Here is a 17,314-nt window from a genome sequence, read left to right as displayed (position 1 = left end):
GTTGGTATCTATTTGTTTGAAGTTCAGACTTCAACATAAAAGAAATGTTTGCCAGATAACATAGATTATATTATTATTCTCCCGTTAGTCTATCTTTTTATGTTCCCAATTCCTTCTGGTAAAATCTGGGAAGGTTTTTGCTTCTCTCTGACAAAAATTTTCTTTAAACATCTTTTGAAGCCATGTTGAGGGAAGGAGACTTCATACCCATCCTTGTATTCACAAAGCAAAGTAAAATTCATGTTTCCAGTTGAATGCTAATTACTATTTCCCCACAGTAGCTTGAAAGACCTTTATGCCTTTTGTTGCTTCAAATCCCACCCTAGTAACTCCCAAACCCAGCTGTTGTATTTTAAAACTATCATTTGAAAACAAAACTTTACCTGGGTAGGCATTTTATATTTTAAATCACATATTCATGATATGTTAATATGAATGCATTTCTGTCACCTTGAATAATATCTAAATTCTGGTTCCTGGTGTCAGAACATGACATAAATCCATGGCACAACCAGACATAGGAACACTTGATAACTTTTAAAAAATATTTTGTTAAAACTAGCACCCACTAAGATATGTCAAAAGGAGATTAAGCATAACTCAATACATCTTATGATATTTCTCCTTTTGTAAATATTAATCACTATATAAGCAGAATTTAAAACTGTGATCATGGTGTCAGTTTTATTCCATAGTCTTGTAGTTAACCTCCCTGATTTCAATCTTACCAATGAGTAACATGTTCTCTATAATGCAGACATTATGTTTCTTTCTAATAATGTATTGATCTAACACTTTCCAGTATTGAAGAAAGTTTCACACTGCAGCATATTTAAACTTTTAATACCTTGGAAGATCTGTGTCCCAAGTTAAGACAAAGTCACAGAACTGGCTTTGTGACAGTTTCCAGTGATCAATTCATGTGATTTATAACATGCAATTTGTTTAATAGTGCAGTTATTTGTGTTTTATTTTTCGACACTTGGAGAATAAAACATATAAAGATCAAAAGAATGGGGTTCCCTGAATTCACGGCTCATGGCTAGCACATATTTCAGAAATGTTGAAGTAGAAGGGGAATGATAAGTCTGGGCAATCTAAAGGAAGTTAAATGACCTGTTCGTGACACTGACTAGGCAGGAAAGCCATTATCTTACTCACCCACGTTGCAGGTTCCTTCTGCTCTAGAAGAGTAATTGCCCATACAGGTCACCGATCCATTGCTTGGTGAGTTGATGAAATTTGTCTTTGTACAGTTGCAATCACTGATTCCTTTTGCTTGGTTGATAAGCTCTGTTGTCAGTGAATTCTCTGTGGTCACTATTTCCATGCTGCTCTGTTCATTAAGAAAATATGTCTCTATTTTATTTGTGGTAGTGTTATATGTCAGTCCCAATATCCCAATTTATCCCTCCCCCTCCTTATCCCCTGATAACCATAAGTTTGTTTTCTACATCTGTGGCTCTACTTCTGTTTTGTAAATAAGTTCATTTGTATACTTTGTTTTAGATTCCACATATAAGCAATATCATATGATATTTGTCTTTCTGTGTCTGACTTACTTCACTCAGTATGACAATATCTAGATCCATCCATGTTGCTGCAAACGGCATGATTTCATTCTTTTTATGACTGAGTAATATTCCATTGTATGTATGTACCACATCTTCTTTATCCGTTCCTCTGTTGATGGACATTTAGGTTGCTTCCATCTCCTGGTTATTGTAAATAGTGCTGCAATGAACATTGGGGTGCATGTATCTTTTTGAATTATGGTTTTCTCTGGGGATATGTCCAGGAGTGGGATTGCTGGGTCATATGGTAGTACTACTTTTAGTTTTTTAAGGAACCTCCATACTGTTCTCCATAGTGTCTGTACCAATTACATTCCCACCAACAGTGTAGGAGGGTTCCCTTTTCTCCACACGCTCTCCAGCATTTATTGTTTGTAGATTTTTTGATGATGGACATTCTGACCGGTGTGAGGTGATACCTTATTGTAGTTTGATTTGCATTTCTCTGATAATTAGTGACGTTGAGCATGTTTTCATGTGCTATATATAAAATTGATAACTAATAAGAACCTGCTGTATAGCACAGGGAACTCTACTCAATACTCTGTAATGGCCTATATGGATATATGTATATGTATACCTAATTCACTTTGCTGTACACCTGAAACTAATATGACGTTGTAAATCAACTAACTACAATGAATTTTTTTTTAAATAGATTGCTGCCCCCCCACACCCTGAAAAAAAGAAAATAAGTTTTGGAAGGCTGGGAATTTTTTCCCTCCACCTCTCTTTTCCTATTTTCTTTCTAAAAGCTTAAGTTGGATTATTTTGATCCTTTTTAAAAGCTCTTTAGCAGCTCCCCAACATAAGGCCCACAAAACGTAAAATAGACGTTCAAGGCTCTCTAATTTCTAGTTTCATGAAAACATCATTTTCTTACATCATCTAAAACCCCTGCAATTTCCTGAGCCTACCAGACAATGTGCGTACATTCTGTTCCCTTTCTGGCTTTCCTCCTCTTAGTATTTCCTTCAAGATCTAGCTCCATGTCATCAACTGGATCAAGCCTTTCATAAGTGGTCACTAGTTTTTCTGTACTTCCATAGTTCATACCTGTATTATACAATGCTTTTCAGTTGATTATGCTTATTAGCCTATGGATTCATCTTCCCCACTGTGCTGTGAAGCTCCTAGAAGTCAAAAAGTTTGTCTTCTGCTTCGATTGCCTGCACTTCATGTGGTGCCTGGTTTTTCCCTGTCTGATGCTCTGCCCTTAATACACTCTGAGAAATTCCTGTCACCTTAGAACCAGATTAAGTCTCTCTAGGTGTGTAGCCCTTGTCATCTATCTGTGTCACACACACAAACACAGGCACACACACACACACACACACACCACACACACATACAGAGTGTCAGAAAGTTAATGTGATTGGTAAAGAAAATATTTAGAATCTTGGGAAAAATATGTCTACAACATTTATTTCCATTATCATTGGAATAAAACTCAATTGTGTATTTGTTAAAGATGTAATTCTAGGTTATAAATCAAGGAAAAGATTTTTAGAATGTGCATTTTCAAAACAAAGTTCAGTGATAGTGCCATAATGAGCTTTGGTATTTATAATGAATATTCCAAAGCATTTAGTTGCTGTGCGTTTAGTGGCAATGCACTATATCTGGCCATTAATACACATATTACAGTGAAAACATTTGGCAGAATATGGTCCAGCAATAATAATAATTTTTACTTATAGCTCAAAACTAATAGCTCAAAGCACTTCACAATGTGCTGTTTAATTTCTGCTTGTCCCCGTATGCTACTTATTTCATCTTCATTCATCCTGCAAGTTATGTGAGTGCATGACTTTCATTAAAATAATAAAAATAAATGAAATGTTTAATATGAAAAAGAAAACTGAATAGTTTTTTATAATTATCTAGAGTAACTGGAGAGCTGATGGCAGGGAGGGAAACATAAGGATTATTTGCTTGTATTTTCTCTAAGCTCTAGGATCGCTTGGAGGTGAGTGGCAAAATGTTGTGGATGAAGTGCAAATTCGAGTAGTTGATTTTTACCTGAGGTGGTTTTGAGAGTCAAGTTTCTGAGAGCAATTGAGGACATTTTTTTTTCAGGTTTTCCCTGATAATCTCAATAATTAGCACCCATAGAAGAGAGAAGCATATTTACTTCTCGTAGCAACTAGTCTGAAGATCCCCTTAGAGGGTTACAAGACTTATTACTAAATCTCAGTCTTCTTTTGGAATCTCTGGGGTGTTTCCTCAATCTGTACCTGGGTTCTGAATGTACCTTCATACAGAAAGCCAGGATTTTTTGCTATGTTCACCTTGTTTGGCTTTCTTCTCTCAGAATCCTACAGCAGAATTAGTGAAGACATAGTGAAGATCTTAGTTGTTTGCTAAGACTTGAAAATGAGTCATTTAAAATGATTTTGTCAAATTTTCCAGTTGTTTTATGTGGGAAAGTAATTTAGTCCCTGATACTCACTGGCCATAAGTGAACGTCAATTTCTTTTAATACATATACATTTATTCAGATGTTCTTTCTTCTCGTGTTAGGTTTGGCAAACTATGTTTTGCAAGAAATGTTTTTCATCCAAGTTGTTGAGTTTATTTTTGCATCATTTTTCTTTGTATCCTCTTAATGTATTTCTTGTGATTTCCCCTTTTTCATTCCCGATTTTTGTCTTTTGTACCTTCTTTCTTATTCCTTGATCAGTAGCACCAGAGCTCTATCAACTTCTGCTCTGGTAGTCTGGTCCTTTGTAGTTTTCTTTTCTATTCCAGAAATACATGCCCTTTGGCTAAACCCAAAGTCAGTGAGGAATGAATGGAGGAAAGCAATCTGAATGAAAGTTTGGGGAATAGTAATTCACTCTCTTACATTGAGTTGCCTCTTGTTCTGATGTCCTGCTTAAACCAAATTCTGTTTATCACCTACATTGGCTCATATATGTGCACCCTTTGAACACACGGTGGGCACTGCCCTGTTTCTTCATTTTCCTTACTAAAAATTTGGGATTATAGAAAAAGAATACAACCAAACTTGGTGGAAGTGATTGTTTAAGGCTGAGTATTCCATACCATTGTCCAAAATCCTCCCACACAGGAAAGGTTTCTTGGGCATAAGCAGAAGTTTATCATCAATTTTGGCCCCTTCCTTTAATCCTCAACACTCTTTTCCACCCATCTCTACCTCCCAGTCTTTAATCCCAAACTTCCAGTGACATTTGAGCTATTTTTGTTTATTATTGTGGTAAGAAAACACTTAACATGAGATTTACCCTCTTAACAGATTTTCAAGTGTGCAATACCGTTTTGTTAATTATAAGAAAAATTTGTCTAGCAGATCTCTAGAACTTATTCATCTTGCATAATTGAAAATTTTGTACCTGTTAAATAGTAACTGCTCATTTCCCACACATCTTAGCCCTTGGCAACAGCCATTCTACTCTCTGTTTCTATGAGTTTGACTATTTTAGAGACCTTATATAAGTGGAAACATGCAGTATTTGTCCTTCTGTGACTAGCTTATTTTTTTAAAGATAATGACCCCCAGATTCATCAATGTTGTTGCCCTTGGCAGAGTTTTCTTCTTTATAAAAGCTGAATAATATTCCATTGCATTATATATACATATGTGTATATATATATATATATATATATATATATATATATATATATATATATAAACTATATATATTTTTCTTTATCCATTCATGGATGGATATTTAGGTTGTTTCCATGCTTGCTGCAACCAGCAGATCTCTGCAAAATTGGGAGAAGACTCAGATCCTGAGGATCCAATGACACTCTTATGCAGGACAATCTAGTTCACTCCTTTCACTGTCCTTTACAGTCTATATCTACAGAATTTTCTCAATCAAAAAGTCTCATCAAGGCTCATTAGGTGTTTCCTCAGAATGAAGACAGTCTACCCCAGAAATATATTCTACAAATATGCATTTACAAAATTTTCTTTCAAAATATTATTTTGTATTCTATTGTAAACAAATGGGTCCATGTTCTGTTGCTCTCTCAAAATTTCTTAATATATCTTTCTCACACGTATATATGCACACATGCACAAATACACACACATAAAAGCTATTCATATATAACATACACATTGATGATATATTGATATACATATATTTATCTCAACATCTTTCAATAGAATATATTTGAAGAGATAAAACTATAATTTTAACAGTGATTTCTTGAGCAGAATGGGAGTGTGGGAGGTGATGAGGGGGAAGGACTCTTATACACTTTTGTTTTCTTTAATGTTTTTCCCCTGGGCTGATAATACGTTTTTTACTTAAAATAAATATATTTTAAAAACCCATGCCTATTATGTGTTCTGTTTTGTGTACTTCTGTTTCTCTCACTATCATGAGAGAACATGTTGATAGTTTAAGTTTTTATATACTCTAATCCTAAAATTATTTTCCTGACCTGTGTTTTATTGATTGTCTGCTTAAGTTATAATTCATTTTGGCATTTTCTTAATGTGACACACAGTCCTTGAATCCACTGGGCTTCCAGTTTATTTGAGGATGAAATGTTTAAAAATGGCCCTATATGCTTGCAGAAAGTTCAGAAATATCCAAACAATCTCTACTTTCCTGAGCATAAATATAAGTGAATATTAAATTCCTTTCAATCAGGTTAGTCATTAGTTTGACAGTCTATGTTGAAAAATCTATATTTTGCAATCAAATTTCCTGCATTTTAATGAACTTGATCAAATGTATGGTTTAAGACCATAAGTAAATAATTATTATATAAGCAACTTCACTGTTACCATAGTAATGAAATAGAAGCAGCTCACTTTATGTTCAATGTGGAAGCTTAAAATAAAGACGGTCTTAAATGTCTATACTTAGGAGAAGAGCAGCAACAACTCCTGTTCTATTCAGTCTTTAGATTCCAATTATCATGACACTATTTTTGTTAAGCAGATTTCTTGAAGCTCTAAAAAAACAGATGTTAGGACGCAATTCCTTGTAATAACAATTTTAAATTTCCCATATAACTTTCATTTCCTTAAAGTCTATCCCACCCTATGCTGGAAACCATGGGTGAGAAATGTAAGACATAGCACCTAAGATCAAGAAGATGATTGTCTAACTGATGAGATATGTACCTAATTATATGTATTCATACATATAATTAGTTTAAAAACACCTTAGTATTCCATAGAATGAAACTCTAAATTGCATGATATAAATAAATGAGCTGGGAAAAAAGGGAGATTTGAGTAGTATGGAATACTTTAGAAAATCTTAGTTGAAACTGGGAGGAGTTTTGCTAAAGCATTGTGGACATTTAATTCATTGAAGATGCACATTAAAGACTCAGTTATGACCTATATATTTAGCTAGGTGCTTTAGGGAATACAAAGAAGAATAAAACAGGATTTTTGTATGTGGATGCTTTACAGTTTAGTGGGCCATTATAGATATAAAGGTAAATCCAGAACCGATACTGTGATGAGTACTACAATATCAAGAGAAATAGGAGACTGGGAGGGTGAAGTATTAGCTCTTGAGGTATTGATAATTCAATAGGAAGAATTGAGGAATGGTGCTAGGAAGGGAGGAAGATGTGGTATATTTACTGTATTTATGACCATAATTAAAAAGGCCACTCTGTTTCCATACCTTTGTCCTTTAAATTTGTAATTCTTTGTGATCCTGGCTCTGGGTTCAGTAAATAATTTTTTAAGGCCAATGAGCTGTTAGCAAATTTGGTGGAAGCAGAGGTTTATAAAAAGCATGCGAGTTCCAAAACTATTGTGTGTTTGGCTTTATTCCAATGAAGTCACTCAAATCAGATTCATAGAAAGCCCACAACATTTGTAATGGATCTGTTGAGGGTAAGGAGCCTAAACTAAACTCAAAGGGATGGACAGGTAAATTAGTATTAAGGCCTCTGGGACCCCAACTTTATATAGGCAGGAAATATGCTGAGAAAATTTCTCAAATACATATTTTCCAATGCTCTCTTAAGAAGTGGTTAAAGAAGACCATGAAAAGAAAGTAGCTCCCAGAGATCCAGGCTAAAACTTCAGACCTAGGCTAATAAAGGAACAATTCTATCCTTGGAATTGCAGGACTTGGCAACTTGTGCTTCATTGTCTTCAGTTAGCTTGGATAAGTGACTGCTCCATGTTTCCTATTCTTTCCTTCTGTCAATGGCCTTGACTGTCATGGATATCTTGCCTCTGTCTCACAACTGTGGATGAGTAGGAAAAGGATTAGTTCATAATTCTCTATATCAAAAGGAGCCAAATCTGAGGATCTTCATGTTGACCTGCTGTAAAGCAAAAGACCCTGGACTATGCTATGATCAGACGAGACTCATTTTGCATGCAGAAGGCAAAGAGGGAAGACTATGACAGACTGACTGCATTAATGACCTTAATTATTTGTCTCCCTGCACCTATGCCCTTTACCATGTAACTTTACTCTGTGATCCCCACCACTCTGACTTTGGGCTCAGTTATGTGATATGCTCTAGCTGATGCAATGTTAATAATGTGATGCAATCAGCAGCTTGAAAGGTGAATTTTTTGCTGGTAATCTTCAATCTTGAGCTTTTCTCTTGCTCAGGATAACCTGCTGGAGGATGAAATAAATTGTAAAAACTGCCCATTCAAGTCCAGCCCAGATCACTAACCTGCAGGTTCAAAAGCAATAGTAAATGATTGTCATTTTAAGGCACAATGTTTGGGGAACCGTTTGTTATACAGCATTATTGTGGCAATAGTGACTGATACAGAGATTGTTGCAAGAAAAAGGAGATGGGGAATGTGTGCCTCATCCATGGTCTCTTCAAAGACATAATAATAAACATTAAATAATAGTTGTTGACTGGCTATTCTATGTAAGGTACTATTCTCAGTTGATTTATGTGTACTTGATCTTTTCTTGCAATCCTTAAAACAAATTTGAAATAAGCTGATGCTATTATAACCCCTAATCTGTCAATGAATAAACTAAGGCACAGAAAGGTTAAATAATTTACTTGAGTTCACATAGCTACTAAATAGCAGATACAGTGAGAATACCATGAAGAGGCATAGTTGGCACAGTGTAAAATATGACAGTAGATCTGTGACATATTGAATTTAAGAGTCAACAACATTGTCCACAGGATCACAGGTTAATTTAACAATGTAAGAAAGGTCAAGATTGTATATTGAATTGGTAAAGAGTAATGTAAAAGAAGGTAAGGGAATAAGGTCTGGCGAGCATCAGAAATAGAGGGACAGACAAAGGTAAACACAGTAAGAGATAATAAAAAAATTTGGTTGATGAAGAGGGAAGCAAAGTTGGAAAGAATAACAAAGAAGGAAAGAAATGGAAGAAGGAGAAAGTGGGCAGCAGCGTTTCTTGCCCCTGAGAAGCTGTAGTAACTTAAGGACTATTAGTATCTGTTGATTTCCATAGTTTTTATAAAATGATGGAAACCAAGCTATAGTAGATTCAGAAGGGAGTGGGGATTCAAAAAGTTTAAGGTCTGATTGTGGTCTATTATCTTCTATCTAAGAAGGAAAAAGAAAATGAGAAAAGAAAGAAAAATAAAGGTCTTATTACTCAGAAGAAATGGAAAGGAATTATTTTATATATATATATATATATATATATAATGGTTAATTGTATTGAATCACTTCAAAGGTGGAAGGGAATGTGATCAAGAACTGAAGTGAAAGAATTTGTTTTACGTGAATAACAACCCCTTTCATGGAGAAAATTGGAAAGTTTTTCTCCAGATGATAGACATACATGTAAGTAAATACATATATCTGCTGTTTGGAAGGTAAAGGATTTCATGACTAGTGGCTTGTGCTTTTCTCAGTGAAATGGAAAATTAGTTTCTCTGCTTAAAATTAGAACCATGGAGGGCAGATAGGGAGATGGATATAAAAAAAGGAGTTTATCTAAGTAAAATAAAATAATTAAATATTTAAAATCCCAATTGTGTTCTGAGAGTATGAATTTTAGTGGTTCCAAAATGCAAAATTGTTTAGTGTCCAGGCATTAGATGCAGAAACAAAGAAGATGATGAATCCAGTCTTAAGAAGTGGTTGGAAAGGAGTAGCTGCAGGGTAAAGGAATGAGGCATAGAAGTTGTAGATGAGAAAGCAGCAAAGCAGTCTATTTTGGGTCCAGAATTCTCTCCTGCATGTGGGCCAGGAGACCTTCTATGATGTCTACTGTAGAAAAGCCTCAGAAAGGCAGTATCAGGGAAGGCTGGAAAATGCATCAGAGACTGAGCAGTCAATAAAGTGAATATGAAACTTAAAAAATAGGAAAGAATCTGAAAGTGAGAGAAATTAATAAGAAACACCCACCCCTACCACCACCACTAGGCTCAGGTCACACTGAATTTCTCTCTGTCCCTTGAAAGCACCAAGTACATTCCCAATCTAGGTCTTGTTCCAATTATCTCCTCTGCCTGGAACAGTCTTAACTCAAGAGTTTTACTTGCTGATTCTTTCTTGTAATTCAGACTTCAGCTCAAATGTCACCTGCTCATGGAGACTTCTTCAGTTGCTCTCCCCACCTACACACATAAACAAACAGTAACTTCATTGCATTATTCTCTCAATACCCTTGTGTTTATCACTTGTCCCACTCACTAGAAGGCAGGCAGTGTGCGGGCATTTACTTGGTCTCATTCGTCACCATATCCTTACTCCTAACATGGTGCCTGGCACCTTGGAGTGATTCAAGGAATACTTGCAGCCTGATCGGGTGTATGCTTGGAAAATAGACTATAGAAGATCTGACAGGTGAACTAATCCTGAATGAGAAAAAGATCTAGAATATGATCACAAAAGCAGTTGCTAAAATAAAGTATAAGTGAGAGTATTGTCATTCAGGAAGCCAAGGGTGAAGGTCTAGAGACAGTTTGATGGAGTTGCCAAATACTTGTTTAAATCAACAAGATTCATAACACATAGGAAAACAATAAACCATGAATCTGGCTCTGCAGCCACTACAATGAGTTTTGAAGGAATATGAGACAAAGCAGAGAACAGCACCCACATATCCTGGTCTTTGGGCTGCAGGAACATGATCAGGCTCCTCTATGAGCCCTTAACCAAGTCAAGAGTAGTCTCTGAAAAAGTGAGGATAGAGAAGGGTGTGTTTACAATGAATTATTACTTCCAGATAGTGTTGTTTTATTTATTATTTTTCCAGATCTCTCAGCTTTGTTAAATCCTGGATAAACGTGAATTTTTAGGACTTGAGTCAGAGGCAAAAAGAACATAGTGATGGCATGTGGAGCTCAGCACATCTTGCCACTCAATAAATAACTGTTCAGTTAACAGGTGGATCATGGTAGATCTCATCAGGATCCAGCATATATGGCTTTTATTTAATTTTATTTTCTCTCTCATTGAAAATGCTGATGTTGCTATCATGCCCTATAATTGCTTTATTCAATATGATATCCACCAGTCACATGTGGCTATTTAAATCTCAAATTAAATGAATTAAAATGAAATAAAATTTTAAGTGCTCAATTGCTACATGTGGGCTAGTGACTACAACAGTGGACAATGTGAGCATTAAAACAGTTCCATCATCCCAGAAAATTCTATTAGAGAGAATAGACATAAAACAAATGCAGCCATGGTCTCTTTTCCTAATTCACTCATCATATCACATGTGTTTTTGACTTTTCAATCATCCTGTGTTATTCCTCTAAGACACTGGAGAATTACATTAAGATACACACGTTTTCATTGATGACATTACTTAAGTTCCCTGCAAACATACTTGAACATCAGACCACCTTCAGCCCAGATTTCTCTGACCAGCCTCCTAACTATGCTGGCTTGCATCCATTTCCTACCAACCTAAGTTGCTCAAGTCCCAGCATGCCTCAAGCCTAGATCTTTAAGTTATAAAAGTGAGTAGTGATTGATGATTACCACCAGAGAAAAATATTTTTCTGATATTTAATTTTAGAAGAAGATGCAGGCAAAATTATTTTCGTATTTTATTTTATTTTTATTGGAGTATAATTGCTTTACAATGTTGTGTTAGTTTCTGCTGTACAATGAAGTGAATCAGCTATATGTATACCTATATACCTTCCCTCCCCTCCATCTGACCCATCTAGGTGTCACAGAGCTATGAGCTGAGCTCCCTGTGCTTTATAGCATGATCCCAATAGCTATCTATTTTACACATGGTAGTGTATATTTGTCATTCCTGATCTTCCAGTTTGTCCCACCCTCCCCTTCCACCCCTATGTCCACACGTCTGTTCTCTACATCTAAGTCTCTATTCCTGCCCTACAAATAGGTTCATCTCCATTATTCTAGATTCCACGCATATGCATTAATATACAATATTTGTTTTTTCTCTTTCTGACTTCACATTTTATGACAGACTCTAGGTCCATCCACTTCTCTACAAATGACCCAGTTTCATTCCTCTTTATGGCTGAGTCATATTCCATTGCATATATGTACCAAATCTTCTTTATCCATTCATCTGTTGTTGGACAATTAGTTGTTTCCATGTCCTGGCTATTGTAAATAGTACTGCAATGAATATTGGGGTGCATGTGTCCTTTTGAATTATGGTTTTCTCAGGGTATATGCCCAGTAGTAGGATTGCTATGTCATATGGTAGTTTTATTTTTAGTTTTTTAAGGAACCTCCATACTGTTCTCCACAGTGGCTCTATCAATTTACATTCCCACCAACAGTGTAAGAGGGTTTCCTTTCCTCCAAACCCTCTCCAGCATTTACTGTTTGCAGCATTTTTGATGATGGACATTCTCACCGGTGTGAAATGATATCACACTGCAGTTTTGATTTACATTTCTCTAATAATTAACCATGTTGAGCATCTTTTCATGTGCCTCTCAGCCATCTGTATGTCTTCTTTTGTGAAATGTCTGTTTAGATCTTCTGCCCATTTTTCAATTGGGTTGTCTGATTTTTTTGATATTGAGCTCCATGAGATGTTTGTATATTTTGGAGATTAATCCTTTGTCAGTTGCTTCATTTGCAAATATTTTCTCCCATTCTGAGGGTTGTCTTTTCATCTTGTTTATGGTTTCCTTTGCTGTGCAAAAGCTTTTAAGTTTCATTAGGTACCATTTGTTTATTTTTTCATTTTTCTTTTCAATACTCTAGGAAGTGGGTCAAAAAAGATCTTACGGTGGTTTATGTCAAACAGTGTTCTGCCTAAGTTTTCCTCTAAGAGCTTTATAGTGTCCAGTCTTACATTTAGGTCCTTAATCCATTTTGAGTTTATTTTTGTGTATGGTGTTAGGTAATGTTTTAATTTCATTATTTTACATGTAACTGTCCAGCTTTCCCATCACCACGTACTGAAGAGGCTGTCTTTTCTCCATTGTATGTTCTTGCCTCCTTTGTGGTATATTAGCTCACAATATGTGTGTGGGTTTATTTTCAGGCTTTTTAATCTGTACCATTGATCCATATTTCTGTTTTTGTGCCAGTACCATAGTGTCTTGATTACTGTAGTTTTGTAGTATGGTTTGAAGTCGGGGAGCCTGATTTCTCCAGCTCCATTTTTCTTTCTCAAGATTGCTTTGGCTATTCAGGGTCTTTTGTATTTCCCTATGAATTGTAAAATTTTTGTTTTAATTCTGTGCAGAATGCCATTTGTAGTTTGATAGGGATTGCATTGAACCTGTAGATTGCTTTGGGTAGTATAGTCATTTTCAAATATTGATTCTTCCAATCCAGGGACATGGTATATTTCTCCATCTGTTTATGTCATCTTTGATTTCTTTCATCAGTGTTTTATAGTTTTCTTTGTACAGGTCTTTTGCCTCCTTAGGTAGGTTTACTCCTAGGTATTTTATTCTTTTTTTTTTTGAGATGGTAAATGGGATTGTTTACTTAATTTCTCTTTCTGATCTTTCATTGTTAATGTATAGGAATGCAAGGGATTTCTGTGCATTAACTTTGTGCCCTGCAACATTAGCAAGTTCACTGATTAGTTCTAGTAGTTTTCTGGTGACATCTTTAGGATTTTCTATGTATAGTATCATGTCATCTAGAAACAATGACAATTTTACTTCTTCTTTTCCAATTTGTATTCCTTTTATTTCTTTTTCCTCGGTGATTGCTGTGGCTGGGACTTCCAAAACTATGTTGAATAAGAGTGGCAAGAGTGGACATCCTTGTCTTTTTCCTGATCTTAGTGGAAATGCTTTCAGTTTTTCACCTTTGAGAATGATGTTTGATGTGGGTTTGCATATATGGACTTTATTATGTTGAGGTAGATTCCCTCTATGCCCATTTTCAGGAGAGTTTTTATCGTAAATGGGTGTTAAATTTTGTCAAAAGCTTTTTCTGCATCTATTGAGATGATCATATGATTTTATTCTTTAATTTGTTAATTTGCTGTATCACATTGATTGATTTGTATATCTTGAAGAATGCTTGCATTTCTGGGGTAAATCCCACTTGATCATGTTGTATGATCCTTTTAATGTGTTGTTGGGTTCTGTTTGCTAGAATTTTGTTAAGGATTTTTTCGTCTCTGTTCATCAGTGATATTGGTCTGTAATTTTCTTTTTTTGTGATATTTTTGTCTGGTTTTGGTAGCAGGGAGTTGATGACCTTGTAGAACGAATTTGGGAGTGTTCCTCCCTCTGCAACTTTTTGGAGAGTTTGAGAAGGATAGGTGTTAGCTCTTCTCTAAATCTTTGATAGAATTCACCTGTGAAGCCACCTGGTGTTGGACTTTTGTTTGCTGGAAGAGTTTTAATTACAGTTTCAATTTCATTACTTGTGATTGGTCTGTTTTTAATTTTTAATTCTTCCTGGTTCAGTGTTGGAAAATTGTTCCTTTTCAAGAATTTGTCCATTTCTTTGAGGTTGTTCATTTTATTGGCATATAATTGTTTGTAGTGGTCTCTTATAATCCTTTGTATTTTTGCAGTGTTAGTTTTGATTTCTTCTCTTTCATTTCTAATTTTATTGGTTTGAGTCCTCTCCCTTTTTATCTTGATGAGTCTGGCTAAAGGTTTATCAATTTTGTTTATCTTCTCAAAGAACCAAATTTTAGTTTTATTGATCTTTGCTACTGTTTTCTTCATTTTTATTTCATTTATTTCTGCTCTGATCTTTATGATTTCTTTCCTTCTACCAACTTTGGGTTTTCTTTGTTCTTCTTTCTCTAGTTGCTTTAGGTGTAAAGTTAGATTGTTTGAGACTTTTCTTGTTTCTTGAGGTGAGATTAAATTGCTGTGAACTTCCCTCTTAGAACTGCTTTTGCTGCATCCCATAGGTTTTGGGTCATCATGTTTTCATTGTCATTTGTTTCTCTGTATTTTTTTATTTCTTCTTTGATTTCTCCAGTGATCGCTTGGTTATTTACTAGTGCACTGTTTAGTCTCCATATGTTTGTGTTTTTTGCAGTGTTTTTCCTGTAATTGATATATAATCTCATAGCTTCATGGTCGACAAAGATGCTTGATACGATTTCAACTTGCTTAAATTTTCTGAGGCTTGATTTGTGACCCAAGATGTGATCTGTCCTGGAGAATGTTTCATGTGCACTTGATAAGAATGTATTCTGCCACTTTTATGGGAATGTGCTATAAATATCAATTAAATCTATCTGATCTATTGTGTTCTTTAAAGCTTGTGTTTTCTTATGTATTTTCTGTTTGGATGATCGGTCTATTGGTGTAAGTGGGGTGTTAAAATTCCCTACCATTATTGTGTTACTGTCAATTTCCCCTTTTATGTTTTTTTAGCATTTGCCTTATGTATCGAGGTGCTCCTATGCTGGGTGCATAAATATTTACAATTGCCATATCTTTTTCTTTGATTGATCCCTTTCTCATTATGTAGTGTCCTTCCTTATCTCTTGTAACAGTCTCTATTTTAAAGTCTATTTTTTCTGATATGAGTATTTCTACTCCAGCTTTCGTTTGATTTCCATTTTCATGGAATATCTTTTTCCATCCCCTCACTTTCAGTCTGTATGTGTCCCAATGTCTGAAGTAGGAATCTTGTAGACAGCATATATACGGGTCTCATTTTTTTATCCATTCAGCCAGTCTGTGTCTTTTGGTTGGGGCTTTTAATCCTTTTACGTTTAAGGTAATTATCAATATGTATGTTCCTATTACCATTTTCTTAATTATTTTACATTTGTTTTTGTGAGTCTTTTTCTTCTCTTGTGTTTCCCATCTAGAGAAGTTCCTTTAACATTTATTGTAAAGCTGGTTTGGTGGTGCTGAGTTCTCTTAGCTTTTGCTTGTCTGTAAAGCTTTCAATTTCTCTGTGGAATCTGAATGAGATCCTTGCTGGATAGAGTAATCTTGGTTGTAGGTTTTTCTCTTTCATCACTTTAAGTATATCCAACCACTCTCTTCTGGCCTGCAGAGTTTCTGCTGAAAAATCAGCTGATAACCTTATAGGGATTCCCTTATGGTATTTTTTGCTTTTCCCTTGCTGCTTTTCATATTTTTGTTAGTTATATTACTATGTGTCTTGGTGTGTTTCTCCTAGGGTTTAGCCTGTATGGGACTCTCTGCACTTCCTGGACTTGGGTGGCTATTTCCTTTCCTATGTTAGGGAAGTTTTTGACTACAATGTATTTGAATATTTTTTCAGACCCTTTCTTTTCCCCTTCTTCTGGGAAACCTATAATTCAAATATTGGTGCATTTAGTGTTGACTCAAGACCCCTCTGAGGTTGTCTTCAATTCTTTTCATTCTTTTTTCTTTATTCTGCTCCTCTGCAGTTATTTCCTCCATTCTGTCTTCCAGCTCACCTATTCCTTCTTCTGCCTCAGTTATTCTGTTATTGATTCCTTCTAGTATATTTTTCATTTCATTTATTGTGTTGTTCATCTCTGTTTGTCTTTAGTTTTTCTAGGTCTTCATTAAAAATTTCTTATATTTTCTCAATTCCTTTTTCCATTCTATTTCCGAGATTCTGGATCATCTTTAGTATCAATACTCTGAATTCTTTTTCAAGTAAGTTACCTATTTCCCTTTTTATTTATTTGGTCTTGTAGGTTTTTACCTTGCTCCCTCTGTAACATACTTTTTTGTCATCTCACTTTTTCTTGTTTTTTGATGGGTGGAATTGTGTTCCTGCCTTACTGTTTGTTTGACCTGAGGCTACCAGCACTAGAGTTTGTAGGCAGTTGGGTAGAGCTGGGTCTTGCTACCAAGATGAGGACCTCTGGGAGACTTCAGTCTGATTAATATTCCCTGGGGTCTGAGGTTCTCTGTTAGTCCAATTGTTCGGACTTGGAGCTCCCACCACAGGAGCTCAGGCCAGACCTCTGGCTCATGAGCCAAGATCTCACAAGCCATGCAGGGTGGCACACACACACACACACACACAAAGCCAAAAAGACCTTGGCTGTAGGGGGCTGGGCTTAGGCAGAGGCAGGGTTTATGCAGCAGGCGGGGTCTAGGCTCAGGACCCACGTGGCCAGAAAAGGCCCTGGGCAGGTGGGGGCCAGAACTTAGGCTCAACGTGGCTGGAGAGCCCCTGGAGTGCCTCTGGCCTCGGAAGGCAGAGGAACAGGCCCAGGACCCTAGCAGGCTCCCTGGGTGGAGTGGGTGGGAAAAACGCTAGGCGCATTCCCCCTTGATCCTCTGATCCAGAGGGCCCCTCCCCATCTGCCTCTCCTCTTCTTCTCCCACCACACCCTTAGAGTCAACGTGGCTAGAGGGGGCCATGGAGGGTGAAGGGCCCTGCTTGGGAGCCCAGCAGGCTTCCTAGAGCCAGAGTGGGT

Source organism: Pseudorca crassidens, chromosome 1, assembly GCF_039906515.1.
Source record: "Pseudorca crassidens isolate mPseCra1 chromosome 1, mPseCra1.hap1, whole genome shotgun sequence".
Classification (NCBI taxonomy): Eukaryota; Metazoa; Chordata; class Mammalia; order Artiodactyla; family Delphinidae; genus Pseudorca; species Pseudorca crassidens.
Note: the sequence above shows the minus strand (reverse complement) of the source record.